Source organism: Protopterus annectens, chromosome 1.part1 (genome assembly GCF_019279795.1).
Source record: "Protopterus annectens isolate FY-2018-M chromosome 1.part1, PAN1.0, whole genome shotgun sequence".
Taxonomy (NCBI): Eukaryota; Metazoa; Chordata; order Ceratodontiformes; family Protopteridae; genus Protopterus; species Protopterus annectens.
The window spans coordinates 636,081,390-636,101,673 of NC_056726.1; positions in this window are offsets into that span (position 1 = coordinate 636,081,390).

A 20,284-nucleotide genomic window follows, 5' to 3' on the forward strand; every position below is an offset into this window, starting at 1 on the left:
TTGCCACTCTGATATGCAGATTTTATGCAGGGGTGAGTGCAATGATTAAAACTGGCTCTTGCCCTTCTTATCCTTTTGTAGTTTGTAGGAGTACCAGGCAGGGATGCCTGCTACCCCCCCCCCACTGCTGTTTGAGCTCTATATTGAGATTTTAGCTACAAGGCTGTAACAAGCCACATTTTGAGTAAAAACTACAAAAAAACAACCCTAGCCAAGCTCAGGTTTTCACTGTGTGATACCTTAAACCTACTGTAATATAAGCCCATGGGATATATACAAATGAGCCCTTAAGGACATCAAGTGCTTCAGCTATATGGCTTCTAAATGTCCATTATTTTTTCCTTTTTAACTCTTTATGAACACATTCAAGCCAATAAAGCCAAACCCTACTAGCTGTGGACATGAATGTTTCAGCTTTCTTATGAGTTTATCAGCACAGTAAAAGTGAACTGTTTGGCTATATTTTAAAAACACAGGGTATTTAAACCCAGCTGATGTCCATATCTATTAAGGTGTCTGCAAAAAAATAAATAAATAAATAAATACACAACTAACATCCTAATGGAAGAGTAAAATGGTCACACAGACAAACCAGTTAGTAAAAACTATAAGAAAAACACTAGCCAAGCTAGAGTTTTTACTGTGTGATACCTTAAACTTCCTGTAGTAGATACCCTTAGGATATATGTAAAAGACCCCTTAAGGACATCAAGTGCTTTAACTATATGGCTTCTGGATTTCCATGACTTTTTCCTTTTTCCTTTTTATGTCTTTATGGATACATTTTTAAAATATAGCCAAGCAGTCCACTTATGCTATGCTGACAAGGTCATAAAAAGGCCAAAACATGCATGTCCACAGGTAGTAGGGTTTGGCTTTATTGGCCTGAATGTATTCATAAGAACTTCTATCCTTGGAACTTTTTTAATAAAAGTAAAATTTTGCTTAAGATGCATAGAGAAATTACTTGGCAAGTGTAGAGGAATGTAAGCATTTTATAAATTATATGATATCAAATAAAGTAAGTAAAATAATTCCTCTCAGACTCCTGGCTTTGCACATGCTGCTCTCATGGCTACCTATATTACTTATATATTTCCTAGCTCTCATTTTCTTTGTTTTTTATTTCTATTACTCTCACTCAAATGTCCCTTACTATAAATCTTGCTTTTACTCTTTATTTCTTTTATCTCCCATATCTACTCCACTTATTACCTCTGACAAAATACTTCTCACTCTTCCCTCCCTCCCTTTCTGTCCTTCTCCTTATCCGCTGTTTGAATGTTCTACTCTGACATTTGCTTTATGAGTAATAAACCCTCACACATTTCAGTGCTTCATGATATTGTACTTATATCTTGTTTTAATGATAATATATGTGTATTATTCTATATTTGTATCAATTTATGTATTTACAGCATACTGTAATATGATGTCAGTTTTCACCTATGTATATGTATTTTCTGTTCTTTTGCTCTGTGGACAGCGTAGTGGTGCAGCGGTAGCTTTATCACTTCACAGCAAGAGGTTCTCTAGTTCGATTCTCAGCTGGGTGCTTTCTGTGTGGAGCCTGCATGTTCTCCCTGGGTTTGTATGGGTTCCCTCTGGGTGCTTTGGTTTCCTCCCACATTGCAAAGATATGCATCTGGAGCCTTTCTCCCTGGGCCTCTGCTGAAAATTGGCTTCATTTCAAGTTGGACTTTTCTGGTTAAATAAAATTGTGAAGCTTTTCACCCTGGGCCTCTACTGAAAATGGATAAAATTGCCCAGTCAGACTTTCCTGGTCAATAAATAAATGATCACTGTGTTTGCAGAAAGAAGATAAATTATCTTCCCTGTACTGTGTTGGATTTTTTGTTAGCCAAATCATCATCCTCTTCCCTTATTAACTCTCCCTTATGAAAAGCTTTGTAGAGCGAAGAGTTTTCATAATACACACACCACATTTCAAAAGGTCATAAAGTGAAATTATTCAGACCGTGAACTGCATTGCTCTTACCAAAAGACTGTAGTTGGCTCAAGATTCAAAACGCTTTATCTATGAGGTAACTCCAGACAGTTTTTCAACATGATAAAAAGTTGTTTTTTGCCACATCCTGTGTTCCTTATATTACCAGGAAGTGTCTGTTTATCATTGATGTTGGTCTATTCTGAATTTGGAGGACTGTCTTAAGAAGTCAGTTTTTCATTAGGAACACTAGGTCATTGTCTGATTGCCAAGTTGGTACTAGTTTGAATCTGTAGTACAACATTCCCCAAGGGGTACTCCCCCCTATGATGATTGCCTTGCTTGTTCAGTTAACTGCCCATGAAAGCGAGGTGATTCTAAACTGGAAGTGGTTTATTATAGGAAGACATTACAAATTAACAGTAGTGCTGTGGTTTATGCATTTATTTCCTACTTTCACCCAGCATGTTTCATTAGGGAGACCATGGACAGAGTACATCTTTCTATGATCTAGCATTTGAGGGACATTAGACAGTATCTTCATACCAACTTTATTGCATGAGAGTTTCAAAATCATGAAGGAAAAAAAATAATGGTTATTTAAAGTTTGCATCTTTTTATCAATAGCTATAGCGTCCTTCTAGTGAGAGTTATAAGATATTTACAGAAAAGGCAGTACTGCTTATTTTATAATTCACTACCTTAACCCAATGAGTTTAAATAACAAACTAGTCTGGAAATGGCTTCTTTAAGAGTAATCAGCAGATTTTAATATTAGTGGTTCCTATATGACTTGGCTTAAGTGCAAATAACTTTCACATGACACAGTTCAGTGGAGAATAAAAATCTCCATATACAGAAAAAAATTGAACAACACCCAATGTATATCTAAATTGCTGCACTTCAGGAAGTTTAATAAAGTCCCATTGTATGTAACAAAATGGTTCCAAGACTCTTTCAGTGCTTGAATTGGTGCAGTCACAGATTTAGACTTACTATGTTCTAAGCAAATCGTGTAATTACACAAATTTTTTATAAAATGCTGAACAACTTCTGAAAGATGAAGGGTTCACCAGTCATTGGAAATCTATTTTATTAAAGCATTTTGCCCAAATGAACAGGTAACTAGTAAGCTTTGACCAAATGAGTTAAGAAATTTTGTGATGCTACTTGCCATCCATCTGGGTGATGCCACAAAATGTCCAGAGACTGGCTGCAGCCATCATTTATCCATCCCATTCCCTCAGAGTTCTCTGATTCTAAAAAGATAACTCCTGTAAAAATATTGTTAGTTTTATTCATTTGCTGCATCAATAAGGCCTGAACAGGATAAGACAATGCAGCTTGTCTTGTCTCCATATCAGTAAAACTATTTCCCTTAGTTATAAAGGAATCACCATTTCTACATGTGGCACATTTATCCACAGCATCTAATAAATCATTAACAAAAAGTAGCATTTTTAATAACACTTCCTGCTGAAGTCAAATAATCTCTTTCTTTCCAAAGTGTCCCCAAATCATGAACTATTCCATGACCATAATGTGAATCTGTGAAAATTGTCATACAGGCTTTAGTAATAGCTACAACTCTGGCTGATTGAGCACATACATTTCCTTTTAATTGTCCAGTTAACAAGATTCTGTCTTGTGTATAAACAGAAAAAGTGTCTCTTTGAACAAAGGAACCATCCACAAAAAGAATTAAATGACTATTACCCAGTTGTGAGGTTATCCTTCATTTGTTGTAGGAATAAAGAAAGCAGGGTTAAGTGGTGGGCATTGAGAAATGTGTAAAGAAGGGTTAGTAAGTAAAGGCAACTCATATTTATTTAATATTGCTGTCAACGGGTAGTTTATTTTAGTCTTTAATAACAATGCTTCTACAGAATGTGGAACTGCCACACAAGTCTCATGCCTGAATTAGAGAGCAGCCACCATTTACTCTAAGTGTACCTTCATGGCCACTGCCCTAAAACAGTGGGGGAGGGGTGCTTTTACAGGATCAAGATTTGTACTGAAAAAGGAAATGTCTATAATCATCATTTCTTCATTGTGCTAATAATCCTAATGCTACTTTATTCCTTTCACTACAAATCAAGAACAATATTTTAGAATAGACTAGTAACCCAAGTGCAGGTGGGTAATGCTTTCAATTGTACAAAAGCTTGCTCAAGACAGTCCTGCCAGGGTAAAGGTTCAGCTTCTTTAATAATTCAAATAAATGTTTCACTACTTCTGCATAATTAGAAATCGGTTGCCAAAAGTAAACTGTTAGCCCCAAGAAAGCTTGCAACTGTTTTAATATAGTAGGATGTGGTGCAGTTTGTATTGCAGGAATGTGTGAAGGCAAGATCTGTCTAACATCTTCTGAAATAAAATGTCCCAAGTATTGAACTTACGATTTCTATAACTGTAGTTTGTCTTTGTTAACCTTAAATCCTAATTGTGCTAACTTTATTGGAAGAAAAATAGTTTCTTGCAGTCCTTTGTAGGTTTTTAAAGCTAAAAGTAAATCATCTACAGACTGAATTAGAGTAGAACCACAAGATAATTTAACCTTGTCCAGATGTTTTTTCTTTTCTCTGGAAAAAAGAGTGAGTGATTCTACATATCCTTGTGGTAATCTTGTCTAGGTATACTGTTGCCCTCTGTATGTAAATGCAAACAGATACTGGCTACCTGGATGTATAAGAATAGAAAAGAAAGCAGATGACATATCTGTCACTGTCACTGATAAGGTTGTGGCATCTGATGGAATAAAACTAAGCTTTGTTCCAAGATTGGTACTACCACTACTACTACATTTGCTGATTGTAAGTCTTGCACAAATCTATCTGTATTTTTCCCTGGTTTCATAACTGGTGAAACAGGAGTGTCACAGTGACTGTGAGTGGGGACAATGATACTTGCAACAAGGCAAAAATCACAGGTTTGATTCCTTTTTCCATTTCTACTGATAAGGGATACTGAACTACCATAGGCAAGCTCTCACAGAGTTTCAGTGCTATGCGCACAGGTTCTGCATCTTTTATGAAGCTTACCTCATTTTAATCAGCAGTCCAGAGTTGTGGATGGATTAGTTTTAATTTCTCCAAGACAGTATTTTCTAAATCTCATTCTGATGTTAGAATAACGAAAGTGGTATCTTTATCTGTACAGATGTTATGCAAGTATAACCCTAAATGTTCTCTAGGAATATCAAGAAATATACCATCTGTTGTATAATAAATGATGCATTTTAATTTACATAATAAATCTCTAACAAAAGATTGAAAGGGGAAATATTTCTTACAATAAAAGTATGTTGTTCTTTTAGTGCAACAAATTGAATGGAAACAGATTTTGTTTCCGGATATTCAAAAAGGATTCAAGATACTCCCACATCCCAAATTGTTTGTTCAGAGAGTGGAAGATGTTCAGCATTTGCTGAGGTAAGCATAGATAGATCTAGCAGCTCTTGTATCAACGAAAAATAGGAAATATGAATTTTGCACTGTAATATTGACAGAAGGACTGTCCTGGTAAATTGGTACCAAGGAAAATAACTGTGGCTCTTGCTCATGAGTGTCCTAATGATTTTGTTGCCCTACAGTTGTCTTCCAAGAAGTATTCCATACAGGATGATTTCTTTCAGCTTGCCTGCTGCTGTGTGCAGACATTGGGCACTCTTTTCACTAATGTCCAGACTGACCACAATTAAATCAAGTACTTAAAAGTGGTAAATCTTGTGGTGACTGTGGTGATGTAGAGGGATAAAAATGTTGCTGATATTGTTCTGGGGTTGTGTTTGGAAAAATTAGAATCTAGCTCTTTACCCAGAATTACTTCTTCCCCTTCTCTGCCCCAGACTGTTGGAGCTGAATATCAACTAACTTTAGTTTTCTTTTATTCCTTTTTTTCATAAGTATATTGTCTGCCACATATTGTGCTTGATTCGCAATTTCATGAATGTGGTCTTCTTGGACGTCTGCTTGTTCTTCCAAGTGATACAGCAGTAAGTCAATGTATTATCTGTTAAAGAACAATGGAACCATACCTTCTACAGAAAAAAAAAACAGTGAGAATATTGCCTAAGAGCACTCACAGAGGGATGAATTAAATTAATTTGCGTTCATTTGGGAGAGACAAAATCAAGGCAGATAAGATAATCCTCATAACTGGAATGAGCCATGAATGAAAATTGTCACATATGTGGCTGAGAGAACATTCCAGATATCGACTCTACTAATAATAGATTTGCTTACATTTCAGTAGAATACAAGTCATTATGTTTCATTATAGCATAAACCAATGGCAGAAAGCTAACATCTTTTTATCTTCCATCAGTATATTTGTATACCTTTATGCCCATCCTCATAGTACAGACGCTAGAAAAGTAACAAAACTAAAATTATACTCATAATGCCTGATCCAAAATGAAGAGGCCTGCCCTAGTCAGGTCAGCAGAACTTAGTAGATTAGCATTTGAAACTTTGTCACGCTGCCAGAACTTTGGCTTTTGCCTCATTATTTTTTTGCATATAGACTTCTTCAGATTTCTTTTCCCACTTCTCAGAAGTGATTCCAGACTAGATATTGCATTTTGTATCTATTTGACTAAAAAAATGATGTCTTCCTGTTTGTTTGTTTTTCTACTTACTTTTGATTGTTTTGTTCTCATGTCAGTACTGCAAATTCTATTTTTTTGTACATGTTTGAGTATTTGATTTCTCCTCCTCTACTTTCTAGAATTTACTCTACTCTTCCTTGTCAAGCAAATTTCAATACCAAAGTATTCACTGTTTTACTAGACAGAGTTAGCCTTTATCAGTATTTTGGCAATTGCTCAACTAGTTAATTTATTTTCCAAAAATAAATGAGGTTAAAAAGTTTCTAAAATAACTGTCCAGGTGATTGATAGATTGTATAAAGTCCTGGAACAAAAGATATACTAAACATTTACCTTATGTTGTGACAGCTCATCCAGCTAGGGCTGCAGCTACCTGTGAAGCCTTTATAAAAATGCATTCTTGGATGATCTTTGTGCAATTGCTATACAAGCCTTACTGAATATTTTTTTACAAAGTGAATGTGATCAGTATATCAAGGTCTTCCTTCTTGGCTGAAGTCATTACAGTATGTTCTCAGGAGAATGACCACCCAACAGGATAAGCCTGAGACTCTGTCCTGACTGTGCATGAGAATGGACCTCTTTATCTCAGATATGAAAGCTGAGTGCTTGCCATAATGTTAGAGCTGAATGAGCAGTGCTCTCCTCATCAAGATACCCTCAATCCCTCCTGCCTCAGTGTAGATGAGCTCCAGGAAGTTTCATGCATTTTTATACTTGCTTCTTCTCCACCTTAGTGTGAGCTGACTAAGCCCTGGAGAGGATGTTTGAATGCAAAGCATTATGGTGACATAGTCACTCCAGTTTCAGCGAAGGCATGGAATCCTTATCCAGAATTAGTGTCCCAGATTCTAACTTCAGCCTAAAGGCCTAATGTTAAAAATTATAGAAGGAAATGGACATTTTTTTCCATTTGGGCCACTGCCAAATGGTTAGACCCATTTACTGCTCTGATACCAGCCATAATTAACAGCTGGTCACAGATGTTTGAATACGTTTTATGTTATTCCTTCTTTAAGGTGCACCTAGCAACTATTTCCATTGTTTTGCCACTAACTCATCATTTCTAGCACACTGAATGTTTACAAAGCTGTCCTTAGTTGCACCTTTCTTATTCAGTCTTTATGAAAGGCACCTGTTCCTCTTGGGACTTAGCCTTTGTTTTGGAAATGTTGACTTTTTCTCTATTTGAGCTGGATGGAGCAGTAGACAAAGTATTTGTCTTGGAAAGTTATATTTCTAGTAGCCAATACTTTTGCTAGAATAAGTTCTGAATTACAGGCTCTGTGAATCAGTCCTCTTTACTTCATCTTCTGTAAAGAAAGGTATTCTTGAGAAAATTTTCCTCATTTATGGCTAAGATAAATACTTAAATTAATCTTAATCTGCCAGTAAATATCACTATTTCTTCCAAGTTGCAGTTCTTGTGTCTTTCAGCTTTTCCCGGTTAGGGGTCTTCACAACGGAACTCCAGTCTGCTAATGATTGGTAGTTGCTTTTTGCATGCCGAGTTACCAGCCCTGATGCACAACCTTCAAAGAAGGTACGCCCATTCATGCATGTCTCCATGCAGAAGATGCTCTAGCTGAGAATCGAACCGGACAGCGTCTTACTGTGAGGCAACAACACTACCACAGTAATACAATAAAATACTTTTTGAAGCCTTTTGGTGCACTTGGCTTGGACATCACCTGCTCAGCATCTCCACCTTTATTTTCAAACTCCTTTTCCAGTACTAACCTCTGGCTGAGGCAACCTGACATCTGGGAAGAGGAAGTGAACAGCGACTTTATCCCAGTGCTACCACCCCAAGTGGAGCCATCTGGGAAGGGAGGAAAAGGAAGTGGATTAGTTTGTTGAGGGTGAAGAGGAACTGAGCTGCCAACAACATAAGCTATGTTGTCTTGTGCCGGACTTCTTTTTCAGTTGTTCTATACCCCCAACATGATGGCCTGGTGTTATGGAGTCATGCAATGGTGCTAAGAGGGACACATCCCCACTTAAATGTTCATGTGTCTCTCATGTATTCTGATGTCAATATGCTGCCAAGAAGCACATGTACTGATAGTGCTGTTTCAGTATCACTACCTGAACTCTTGTGTGACTCAGCACACCTCTACAATTCCATCAAGGAGAGATAAGGAGGCAAAGCCTTATCATGACTCTCGTCACCAGGACAGCTCCAGCATTGTGTAGAAGTTTATGTGGATGTTTATGGACAGTTTTGTTTAACTTAGGCAGAGCTAAATGTATTGAAAAGATTCTCAGTTATTTAGTTCTTTTTCAAAAAGAAACTGGGATGCAAAGTTTGTAAAATAAGTGTTTCCATGTGCTTGATATACTCTATAAAGTTCTATTATCAAAAATGCAATAACCCTTACCATTATGTGCTAACAGCTCACTCAGCTAGGGCAGTGGCTACCTTTCAAGACTTTTTCAAAAATATATCTTTGGATGATATTGGTGCAGATCTACAGTAGCTACAAGAGTTTCACTGAATGCTTTTTGCAAGATGTGACAAGCTGGATGTATCCAGTAGATCTAGGTCTTCCTTCAAACCCACAGTCATTATAGTATGATTTCATGAGCAGCAGCACCAAAGAAAAAACACATGAGATTTTCTGTAGATGGTTGATAAAGGTGGGCCTCCCTATGTGATATATAAATGTTTTGTGCTTACCGTAATGTTCCACCTGGACGAGCAAGTACACCCCCATCAATATATCATCCCTCCATCCTTCTGCCTTAGGACAGATGAGGTATAGGAGGTTCCATATATTTCAATATTTCTTTCTGTTCTGCATTAATATGGCTTAAATGAAATCTGTAGATGATATAAATATGCAAAGCAGTATGGGAAGAAGGGTTGTAGGGATAGCATGAGAAGGTTATTAGGTGCTATGTTGCCTAAGTTCTGCCTCCATATAACTGATATTTATAGGCTCATAAGACCATGGGACAATAGGCTATGACAAGGTTAGTACATTTGATAACCAATTGTTCCTCTCAAATACCCACCTCCTCATGTTCCTCCTGCCTTCAGGATGGCACAAGAAGTCAGACCAGGAAAGAATTTGAAGACGCGGTTAAGTTTTCTATTGAAGGATTCAATAGTATTGCTGTGCTTTACATAAAATGGTAATTTGTATCAGAGATTAAGAAAATGTCAAGTAATATATTTGTCCCTCCAGCATGTTTTATTTCTGTGCAAGTGGAGATTTAAATCCTTGGTTAAACTGTTTGAGAAGCTGTTTGTTTTACAGAGGTACAAGAGACCAAAGAGGGTGGGGTCCTTAATGACACAGGACATAAGTTGCCACAGAGTAATCATTATGATATGTTTTATGGCGATAGGGCTTCAAGACCCTTTCAGTAGCTAATACTCTTTAGGCCAGTCATTTGTGCAGTAAAAAGCATCTGGCAGAGCCAGAGCATGTTAATGGACCACCTTACACACACACACACACACACACACACACACACACACACACACACACACACACACACACACACACACACACACACACACACACACACACACACACACACACACACACACACACACACACACACACACACACACACACACACACACACATCTTCCTCTTACACACACACACACACACACACACACACACACACACACACACACACACACACACACACACACACACACACACACACACACACACACACACACACACACACACACACACACACATCTTCCTCTTACACTCACACATGCACACACACACACACACACACACACACACACACACACACACACACACACACACACACACACACACACACACGCACACACATACACACACATGTTCCTCTTACACACACACACACACACACACACACACACACACACACACACACACACACACACACACACACACACACACACACACACACACACCAGTATCCTATTACTTGTCGGTCTCTCCCCAGCGCACGCTCACACACACACACACACACACACACACACACACACACACACACACACACACACACACACACACACACACACACACATCTCACACACACACACACACACACACACACACACACACACACACACACACATCTTCCTCTTACACTCACACATGCACACACACACACACACACACACACACACACACACACACACACACACACACACACACACACACACACCAGTATCCTATTACTTGTTGGTCTCTCCCCAGCGCATGCGCACACACACACACGCACGCACACACACACACACACACACACACACACACACACACACACACACACACACACACACACACACCAGTATCCTATTACTTGTCTGTCTCTCCCCATTTACCATAAAACATCACTCAGACCTATCAGTGTGCATACTATTTTCTTCCTTACTTTAACAAAGATAACAGGAATCTGGATCCAGTTTAAAACTTTTATTAATTATTTTACTAATTTAAAATTTTTATTAAACATTTTACATCAAGCATATGTACTGCCATTTGATGAACAAAACAAAACACTTTCACATTGAAAACAGACTTAGTATGAGCAGCAATAAACTTATCTTCCTCTGAAATCTACATTTATTAAAAATCCATCTGGCAATCCATCTAACTACAAAAGATGTATTGAGATTCCTAATCAAATAGCATATAGTGAAGCACTAATTATTAGCTATCTGATTGGTGCAAGAATGAAAAACATGAATGTGCAATGCATTTGCTAAAAGCTTGGCACAGGTCAGCCTACTGGACACAAGTATTCCTTTCAGGGGCAGCTCAGGAACACTCTCTTGTGAAACTACTTGGTCAGACTCTCACACTAAAACTATGGCTGATGAAATCAAATAATGCCCTACAGAAAGTAATTTATTAACAGTCCATGGGCTGGATTCACAAAGGCTTGCACGGAGTCTAAGAGTAGAGTAAGACTCCATCCAGCCAACATGTCTGCTGAGCGATCCAGGAACAGCCGGCAGGGGCGTGCAAGAGAGCTCCTAAAACGACTCTTGCACGGACAGTGTTAGTTTATGCAAATTACCTCATTTGCTGCTGAAAGCTATGCAAATGAGGTAAATTTGTGATCCAGGAAACACTAACCTGTCCGAGTAAGAGTAGTGTTATTTGCAGAAATGTACTCGGTTGGCAACTGAGTACCATTCTGCAAATAGCAAAACGGAGCTATGACAGCTCCAAATAAAGGATGCATCCAGTTGAGGAAGCATGCCAATGGCCAAATATATGGCCATTGGCATTTTTATCCATTGCAAAATAATAAAAAAATGCATTTTTTTCCTCGATCTCCGATGTTTAAGTGTAGTGCAGCACGCAAATGTGCGCTCTAAAAACCCTAAAAAAAAAATAAAAGCCACAAATAGGTATTTTATTCAAAATATTCATCTGCCATGCAGGTGAATGGCAGGCTGAAGACAACATGGCTACTGAGTAGTGGTTGCTAAGGGGGGAAGCTCAGTCTGAGAGATGTAACCAAGCATTAGTAGGCAATCCTATGCAAATGAGTATAAGGATAGTGAATCCCAAATTTCCCTGCCATGTGAACCATGTCCCTAGAGTGTAAGAGTAGGATTAGGGGAGTAACAGAGTAGAAGATAGGTGACATCATGAGGGGGTATGTATCAAAAAGACTTTAAGCTTATTGGAGCAGAGTGGCATGTGGTTGCTGTGAGTTACTCAGGACTGGAAGAGGCGTGTCTACAGTTGTCTAAACTGAAACCCAGAAACCGAAGGTGTACGCCGTGGCTATCACTGAAGTTTCTTGCAAAGCTGCTTACACTGTGTGCGCGCGTGTGCATGCCTGTAAACCCGTCTAAGCCTGTGTGCATGTGTGTGCACCCGTGTAAGCCTGTGTAAGGCTGTCTAAGCCTGTATGCATGAATGTGCACCCGCCTAAGCCTGTGTAAGCCTGTGTAAGCCTGTGTGCACGCGTGTGCGCGTGTTTGCATGCCGCTGCCCTCTTTGGAAACAGAAATGGGAAAAGGAAGGAAAGGAAGTAGTAGGAAGTTAACCAAGGAGAACTAGCAGAGCTGCCAGGTGAAATCAATCAGAATCAGCCAATTACACAGGCAGTACACTAGCCCAGCCCAGCCCAGCACTTAAAACTCTGCAAACAACATTCTCCCATGATTTTCTCAGAAACACTGCAACACTGCAGTCTACAAAGAGAAGTGAAAACTTAAAAAGCCTAACTGAGACAGAAAAATGTTAGGGGCTGCCATTGCTATTATAAGGCGACATGTGCAAGATGCTGAGGGTGGTGCCATTGCAAATGCTGCTGAGCAACCCACAGTGAGGAGACGGAGAAGAGTGTACAGACCCAGGGTAACCTACCAGGGGCTACATGAGCTGGAGATAGTGGAGCACTATAGAGTGGACAGAGAGCTCCTGCAGCAAATTGTTGAGCTGTGCAGGCCACGCCTCACACACAGAACCAACAGAAGGGAACCCATCCCAGTGGAAACCAAGGTATGTGTTGGCCTAAGAATACTAGCAACAGGTACCTTCCAGAGACCAACTGGTGATATGATGGGGATTTCACAGGCATCAGCATCCAGGGTACTGCACCAGTTCCTGAATGCCATGTCAGCACATGTCGGTGATCATGTATATTTCCCCAATTCCCATGAGGTATTGGCCAGCAACATGCATCTCTTCCATCAAATAGCGGAATACCCTGAGGTAGTGGGTGCAATTGACTGCACGCACATACACATCAAAGCACCAGCCGGAGAGCGGGGTAGGGCCTACATCAACCGCAAGGGCTTCCACTCCATCAACTGCCAGGTCATGTGTGATGCCCAGGGCATAATACTGAATGTGTGTGCTGGCTGCCCTGGAAGCTACCATGATTCCCATATCTGGCATCTGTCACAGCTGTACCAGACATTTGCCAATGGGGACATCCCTGACGGTCACCTAGTGGGGATGCTGGATACGCACTGGAGCCGTGGCTGATGACACCCATCAGAAATGCACACACACCTGAACAAGAACTCCATAATGAGGCACATGCACAAACACAAAATGTAATCGAGCATGTGTTTGGGATGCTCAAGTCACGGTTCCATTGCCTGGACACATCTGGTGGAGCCTTGCAGTACTCACCAACTACATGTACCCAAATTGTCATGGTATGTGCCATGCTACACAATATGATCCTGTGAAAACAGCTGCAGCAGGAACAGCATGGGGCAGGGCCAAACAGCCCCCCACCATTGCCAAGGCCTGCACAGGCACAGCATGACTCGGAGGAGGAACAACCTGAGCCTGCCCCAGTAGGCAGAAGGAGGCATGCCCAGTATGCCTTGGCCTTGGCAAAGAGGCAACACATAGCACATACACTGGCTCAGTAGGAACCCTGGAAATGATACCTCCCTCTGACTCGCACATAAAATAATAGGGATGCCTAACTTGACACTACCTGTTTCCAAACATGTATAGGGAGTGTAGTATGTGCATCCGACATAGGCAGCCCTGCAGCACCACCTGAGGCATGATTGCCATGTTTTAAGCAATATAAAGCAGTGCTAAGCAGCTTTTACCAATATCTAGTATATGTAAACAAAATTGCTCGTGCCAACTAGCGCAACGTCGGGCAACATTGAGCAATGTTGGCCAAGGTTGGCCAAAGTTGACCAAAGTCAGTTAAACATGCTCATATCTGCTTTACTGTTCCTTAAGCAGTCTGGTCTGCCCAGCATGAAAATAAAAAGCAATGACAGGGCTTGAACCCAGGATACTGTGCACTATAGTCACAGTACTGAACCACTAAGCCATGATAGCATTTCAGTGGCACAGACACAGCAGGACAATTGTACACTAATGCAAACACAAAGAAATGCAGTATCATGCCCCTAAAGAGGCAAATGGGTAACCTCCCCACATGCCTATGCAGACAGAGAACATCAGGCTAGGCGGTGTGATGTGGGTTGTGTAGGCTATGAAGTCGCAGTGTAATATACGTGACATTGGATGCTAACATCTGTAGTACAGTAGTATGCCTCAAGCCACTATGATAGGCAACAGTACAGACTGAAATGGTGTCCTGTACATAGCAGTGCAGGCATAGCAAATGTGTATAAGTGTCAGGTGAAACCCACATCCTATGTACACCCACAGTAACAACCAGGTGTGCCCCCGGGTAGAAATGTACAAAGAATAGCTGTCACCCCTGTATGTAGAAATGTTGATAAGTCTATGCAAAGTGTTGCATGGAAGCCCTGCAGGCACAGCATGATCCCTGTTGATCTATGACACAAAGGTGAGCCCTGCTGTAAAAATACAACTTGATTTTCCATACACATATAGTATAAATGTCTATACCGGGCGTGCTCACACACTCCAACAAATGTAGTGGATTCCATTCAGCATCACACTGAAAGGTCATACTGGGCATGCTCACACACTTAAAGAAATGAAGCAAATGACAGGCAGCAACATACTGAAAGGTCATACTGGGCATGCTCACACACTTAGGCTAAATATGGATGTGATAATAAGGGATCTATGGACAAATGTGGATAGTCATCTCTACTTCCAGAAACACATTCACAAAGTGGTTGGAAAATCATGCTATGTGTACACACAAACTGCCAAGGTCTGTGCATGTAGGTCAAAGGAGGTTCCCACTACTCAGCAGTCATCAGACCTGTCAGAGAGTACCACAACACACTTGCGATGAATCTGACTAGGCACGTTCAGCAGCTAGAAAGACCAATGAAGTACCTTAACAAGAGGATTACTGGCCTCAAATAGTCGCCCCATGCAACAAGACTGAATGTAACCCAATCTGTACTCTGTTGCATACTGTCTACTCAGGAGATCTCTGCCCAACAGACAGGTTCATGTCATGGTTACACTCAGATCTGTTCTGAGTTACAGCTCAATGGCAGTAAATGTACAGAGCCAACTGATATTGCCAACATCCTGGCAGATAGGATCACTGTTAACTTTACCCCTCTCACCCATGAAAGAGCACATCTCTATAACGGAAGACTGCAAAGTTGCTGTCATCACGGCTGCACAGGTAATAAACACTCTCCAAAGCCAGTATCACAGCAGCCATGGGACCAGATAACTTCCCAGGCTGTGTAGTATCTACTTCCCTGAAGTAAACATTAACATGGCAGGTCTGTGGCTGCTGAAGTTTCCAGAGGACTGCAAACTAGGAGCCATAATTGTAAACACAAAAGATGTGGACATCCTACAAAAGGGCCTCACTGAGACAGATGGCTGCTGTCAAAGCCATGGGCTCTAGCTCAATGCCAAAAGGTGCATTGTCATCCCCTTTGTTAAAAACTCTGTAGCCAAGAACTACAACAGAGGTGGTAGTATACTTCACACTGAAAGTGTGACAAGAGACCTTGGGTCACAGGTGGACAGTGGATACAACTGTGATAATCACATTCCCACAGTAGTCAGGAAACCCTCCTATGTGGCACACCTCATCACAAAATGTGTCTCATGCAGAATAGAAGAGGACAATGTTCCCCTCTACTCATCACTCACTAGAACTATAATAGAGTACAACGCCACTGTTGCTATGTACCTCACAAGACAACTACAACAACTGGAAAGCCAGCAGCAATACCTCACAAAGAGCATTAGTGGCCTGAAATACATGCCATACACAGACCATCTCAAAATGCTCCATCCATACTCCCTTGCATATCGCCTACTCAGAGGTGTTCACTGCCTAACATACAAAGCTATGTCAAACACAGAGCTGTTGGATATGCTCCACGTAAAACACTCACAATCCCTCTGACCTTTGGACCCAAAACCACGAGTGAAATACAAAAGGAAGGGGTGTACCCATTTACCTTATGGATACCCACACCTTCAGGTTAGTGGCACAGCATGAGGCCTTGGAGACCATGCAAGTGCAACTAACATTGGCCAAAGCTGCCCATCAGATTGTAGCCTGCTACAGATCATGTACCTTGTCTCAGGAACCTCACTCAGTATTCCGGAGAACAGTGGAAAGTATAAAGGTCCTATCAAACACCATTATATGAGGAGATTACAACTACCCAAACAGTGAGTGGTGGAATTAGTCATGTACAACGTCCTTCGCCCAATGTTTCCTAGAGTTTAAAAACCCTAACACCCTGGAACAGCTGGTCACCATGCCCACTAGAGGTGACAACATACTGGACATGATCATCACCAACATGGGGTACCAGTGTTCCACTACAGAGATAAACCCCTCACTGGTAATATCAGATCATGAAGTAATCACACTGGACATCCACATCCGGCACCCCCACCCAGTCAATGAAACCACTGTGAAGACATTTGCAAAAGCAAACTGCACACTTCCCAAGACCAAAGTGGAGCGTTCCAAAGCCCTCTTGCTATAGGATAATGGTATACAATCTGCAGAATCATTTACAAGTGCATCCTATGAGCATCTACAGGGATGCATGGAATGAGACATCACAAATAAAACCAAGATGCACTCCTCCAAAAATAGGACAACAATCAGGTGGTTGTTGCCCATAAATAAGCTAGACAACAGAAGGAGGAAATGAACACATGATAGAGCCAACTTCACTAAAGGAAAGGCATCACTGATCATTATCAGGAAGAAACAATGATCGCTCATAAAATAATCCAAGGACAGTTTCTAAAGACAAATAGCCAAGGAATGTAAGAATAACAACCACAAAGCCTTTGGTAGCTATACCAGACATGTAGGTGTCAACTTCCAAATATGCTGTCAGCTACTGAAAAAGGAAAGAAATACACCAAACCAACTTTCATTGCCCACATCCAGGGGGACAAGTTCAGTGTAAACTCCCCCCATCACCCCCAAAAGGGCCTGTGTCCATCACAGAAGGATGCAGAGCCCCAGACGTCATGGACATGCAGGTAAAGACAGCCCTCACCAAAGCTAAGAACACAGCATCAATGTGACTGGATGGTGTCCCAGGCTGTGTCTTACACTAGGCCCATGAGGAACTAGACCCTCACCTACATTCATTGTCCAGACACAAGCATACCACAGGCTATGTACCCAAAGAATGGCATACACAAACAGTCATCCAGCTCCACAAAGGGGGTGCCACAACAGAACATGGACACCATTGCCCAATATGTCTACTCAGCCTGGTCTACAGAGCTATTGAGCAAATTGTCATGGAACCCATAAACAGAGACATTGGAGACCTCCAGACACTGGACTCTCCACATCTTCACCTTGTTAAAGTCAGATCCTGGCTCCTAAACCTAGTTGACTTATTTCAAACAGTTACCAAGGACATAGATGGAGGTGAAAGTAGTCCACACAGCCCACCTGGACCTCACAAAGGACTTTCCACACCATTCCCCACTCTGTCATCATGGACAAGCATACCAGCTGGAACATTAACAGCTATGTCACAGGATGGGTGGCCAGGTGGCTCACAGATCAAACACACATGTTCAGAGTTGCTGGTGCCATGTCCAACTCTAAGCCAGTCACAAATGGCATCCCACAGGTCTTGGTCCTGGGACCCCACCTGTTCAGTAGATACTGCTCAGAGGTACAGGCAAGCATGGGAGGTGTATGGCTGAACAGTTCTGCAGATGAATGGTAACTGTGGTCCATAATCGACTGTACGGCTAACACAGACATCCTCCAGAAGTGTCTTACAGAGACAGATACCTGGTGTCAAAACAATGCCCTCAAGCTGAATGCCAAAGAATGCATAGTCATCCCATTTGGGTACAACAAAGTGCACACAAATTACCACATAGGTGGTAATCCAGTATGTATGGAGAAAGTCATTATGGCCCTGGGGACACAGGTAGATAGTAAACTCCCCTTTGATGATCACATGGCCAAAGTGTTTAGACATTCCTTCAATGTAGCCCACCTAATGTCACCTAATGTAACCCACTTTGTATAGTCTGATGATGTCACCATCCTACAAATAAACCTGTGGAAAGGATAACTCACAGTAATGTGTATAGCGTGGCATGTAAATGCATACTTCTGTAGTATCATAAAGTAGTTAGGTAGTGGTTTGAATCCTGCACTTGACAAGTGTGTGTTTGTGTGTGGTCTCCTTGGGAAGGAGCAACCTTTTTGGAGAGTAGTAAAACACCTTAAAAGTGGTAAACCAATCTTTGTCAAGTCTGATGATGTCACCATCCTACAAATATACCTGTGGAAAAGAAACCCCCCAGTAATGTGTATAGTGTGTCGTGTTAATGTGTACTCCTCTAGTATCATGAAGTAGTTAGGTAGGGGTTTGAATCCTGCACTTGACAACTGTGTGTGTTTGTGTGTGGTCTCCTTGGGAAGGAGCAACCTTTTAGAGAGTAGTAAAACACCTTAAAAGTGTTAAACCAATCTTTGTCAAGTCTGATGATGTCACCATCCTACAAATATACCTGTGGAAAAGAGAACCCCCAGTAATGTGTATAGCACATCATGTTAATGCATACTCCTCTAGTATCATGAAGTAGTTAGGTAGGGGTTTGAATCCTGCACTTGGTGAGTGTGTGTGTGCTCTATGTGTGTGACAGTGTTGGTCAATGTGTTGGGGGTTTTGCTTTTACCACCGTATGACATATCAGTAGGCATTGCACATGTGAGGTAGCTGTGAGGCAAATACATATACGTACATGTTACCTCAATTATTGCATGTGTGTGAACTCTGCTTTATCCAAGTACACAGTTGTCATCTTTGCCAAACTGTGCTGCTGCTTCACAGACCTTAGGTCACATCTGTATGCTTGTGACAAGGCCAGCCACTGCAGTGATGCCTGGCCTAGGTCATCCGTGTCACACACACTCATTACGGTTTCTATTGAATTGTGTGAGTGAGGGTTTATGGCCGAGGTATATGTCAGACCTGTTCAAATGCAGCAGAGTCTGTCAATGATGACTATGCATTATAGGTGTACAACAACCTTTGTGGACATGCATGCAGACCCCTTCTTGCTTATGTGATCCACCGAGGGATTTCAAAATACCTTAGGGAATGTGATTATCAAAGGAGAGATGACGTAACACTAGGTTGCATGTACACATCGGTACCTGTTCATCATGTTGGTGGCTACTACCTATGTGGTACTGTGGGGATACTATGTTCTGTAAAGGTGGATGACTATGCTTAGTTTGGCCTATAGCTTTACAGCATGGGTTTGACAACAGGTATCTGTCTGTATGATACCCTTGTGGAGGATGTGTGTGTCACCTGGAGAATGCAGTATAGGCCACAGTATGCATTAGCACATGGACAGACATATCCCTACTGTGATTGCTTGTACCTAAGAGAGCCATATGCCAAACAGGAGTGGTCTCAGTAATGGGTGCAGCTGAATACCACTGGTTACTGGCATAGTATAGTACCTGAAGGATCCAAATGTTGCTGTGTGTCCTACATCTGTGTGTCAGTTGTCAAGACATCATCTAACGATTGGTTATGGTCAGGCTGTTGAAGTCATGTATACTACCAGAATGCAAAACAATGACAGATAGTAACAGTATCACCCACAGCACAGTGTCAAACCATGTCATACACACATGTGTAGTCAGGTTCCAAAATGTGTGTAGTACAATGCATACTGGCCACCAATAGAAACTATGGAGTGTTACTGTGTAATACAGAGCATGTCACCCTGCCCATGTGTCCACTATGCACGTACATGCAGACAGTGCACCTCCACCATTTTCACAACTGTACACCTGCAAATATGTGCTACACACATCCCACACAT